The 2539-nt window shown below is 37.2% G+C and overlaps 1 protein-coding gene across 1 annotated transcript in view; it reads left to right on the top strand.

Moving 5' to 3' along the window:
- The window catches only part of LOC107733163 (MAM domain-containing glycosylphosphatidylinositol anchor protein 2-like), a 187528-nt gene that overhangs the window by 178323 nt on the left and 6666 nt on the right, over positions 1-2539 (top strand). The window lies entirely within an intron of this gene.

The raw sequence follows: 2539 nt of genomic DNA, 5'->3' as shown, positions 1-2539 counted from the left end.
GTGTCTGTCTGTCTGTCTGTCTGTCTGTGTGTGTGTGTGTGTGTGTCTGTCTGTCTGTCTGTCTGTCTGTGTCTGTGTGTAATGCTTCCTCAGGTTTGATACTGAAACCTTCGATGTTGATTGCATTTTAATAGTTGGCATATACATATTTTGCATAACATATTTTGCACTGAATTGTTTAATTTGCACCCTTTTCTGATTTCTGGATGAAATGACTTTTAAATTTCCAGCACTGGAATGCATTTTTATGACTCTCCATGGTGGCAACTCTCAGACAGGTTGTAGCCTAAAGCTTTCAGCAGCACTGTAGATTGATGTAACTGGCAGACATGGTGCGCTGCAAATTCAAACAAAAGAACCAGTCAAATACATCAGAATAGCATTGATTTACTAAACAGCCTTTACATGGCAGGAGGCATCGTGCACATCAAAAACAGGCAAAAACGTTTTGATTAGACGAACATTTCTTGATCCTACACCTTCCACAGAATATATAAATACAGACAAATACATTTAGACCACTTAACTTAATGATTGCTATCGGGATGTGAAGAGACTTTCAACCAGCATAACAAAAAATGTTTCTGAAGACAATCACCTATTGCGCCTTTAATTACACATTTTTCTCAGTAACTGTAACTGATTAGTTACATTTAATTTGTAATTTAATTATGTAATACTGTTACATGTAACTAGTTACTCCCCAACACTGGTGTGATGTGCAGCCAGCTGTAACCTCTACAATTACAGTCTTTGACATCATAACTCTACTGTTCAAATGAGAGCTTGATGACCTGGTCAGTCAGCGACATAGACAGTGTCAGGCAGATACAGGCTGGAACGTTCTCACTTTCTGGATTTCAAGATGAAAACAAAGTGAAATGTCTTGCTTTCTAGTTAGATATGTATAAAATACCAACATAAGAACATCTAATTTTTCTATGAACAATCTAATTTTATGTATGAATGGATATATAAATGCTTTCAAATCCTATAAGGAGAACATACTCACTGTTGTACAATTACAATAGTGAGCACTCCTCAAGAAAGGCCACATGCAGTCACGACTGAGCTTTGCCAAAACGCACCTTGAAGATTCTGAGGCAGATGAGACTAAAATTTTATTATTTGGCCTCAACACCAAATTATATGTAACGATAAATTTAACTGAACTTGAGCAGTTCTGCAAAGAAGAGTGGGCAAATATTGCAAAGTCTAGATGTGCAAAGTTAGTAGAGACAGAGACATATCCCGAACAGACTAAAGGCTGCAATTAAAGCAAAAGGTGGTTCGACGAAATACTGACACAAGGGGGTGATCCTTTTTCCAACTCCGTGATTCTGTTTTTTTTATGACATGTTGGTGTTATATCTTTCACTTGGATGTTATAAGTTGCACTGAGTAAATACAGCTAGACAAAACAAAAACTGTGTCTGTCTTCATTTCAGGCTGCAAAGCAACAAAATGTGATTATTTTTAAGGGGGGTGATTCTTTTCTATACACACTATAACATTTTTTTCTTATTTTAAACTTTATCTCAGTCTATTTTTTCATATTGTATCTTTTACTCTGAGGCAGAAATTGCCATATTTATGTTTTAAAATGCTGGTCAGAAAAGTGCAGTGTACACTTTGGCCTTTTCTGGGATGGAAAACCTTGCTATTAAATGTTTCTAGTGGACTGTAAGTGCTGTAAATGATTTAGACCAATAACTCAATTTGTGCTATATGGATAAATTTCTATAGTTCCCTTTTTTCATGCTCACTTTATGCTGTTGCAGTTGAGCTGGACATGCAGTTGCACTTCTGTGGTAGTGATGACCTCCACAGCCCCTCAGACAAGCTTGTAACTGCAATTTTCTGCTTCACAAAGCTGTGTGCTTTTAGAATCAATTCTGTGTCTGTGTGTGTGTGTGTGTGTGTGTGTGTGTGTGTGTGTGTCTGTCTGTCTGTCTGTCTGTCTGTCTGTCTGTGTCTGTGTGTAATGCTTCCTCAGGTTTGATACTGAAACCTTCGATGTTGATTGCATTTTAATAGTTGGCATATACATATTTTGCATAACATATTTTGCACTGAATTGTTTAATTTGCACCCTTTTCTGATTTCTGGATGAAATGACTTTTAAATTTCCAGCACTGGAATGCATTTTTATGACTCTCCATGGTGGCAACTCTCAGACAGGTTGTAGCCTAAAGCTTTCAGCAGCACTGTAGATTGATGTAACTGGCAGACATGGTGCGCTGCAAATTCAAACAAAAGAACCAGTCAAATACATCAGAATAGCATTGATTTACTAAACAGCCTTTACATGGCAGGAGGCATCGTGCACATCAAAAACAGGCAAAGCAACAAATTAATATTATTCAACATACCCTAGGTTTTTACAGAAAATATTCAGATGTAACCCCTTTTGAAATCGTTAACCTTTTTTTATAAGTAACTAATTTAAAGGTACAATAGGAGATCTTGGAAAATGCTAACTTTAGCCTGATAGCACTGAAAGCGAACGTCCCACCCTTCCTGCAATCGCCGTCCAAAG

Source organism: Sinocyclocheilus rhinocerous, unplaced genomic scaffold (assembly GCF_001515625.1).
Source record: "Sinocyclocheilus rhinocerous isolate Xijiao unplaced genomic scaffold, SAMN03320098_v1.1 scaffold8, whole genome shotgun sequence".
NCBI lineage: Eukaryota > Metazoa > Chordata > Actinopteri > Cypriniformes > Cyprinidae > Sinocyclocheilus > Sinocyclocheilus rhinocerous.
Note: the sequence above shows the minus strand (reverse complement) of the source record. Positions and strands in the feature narration are given on the sequence as shown.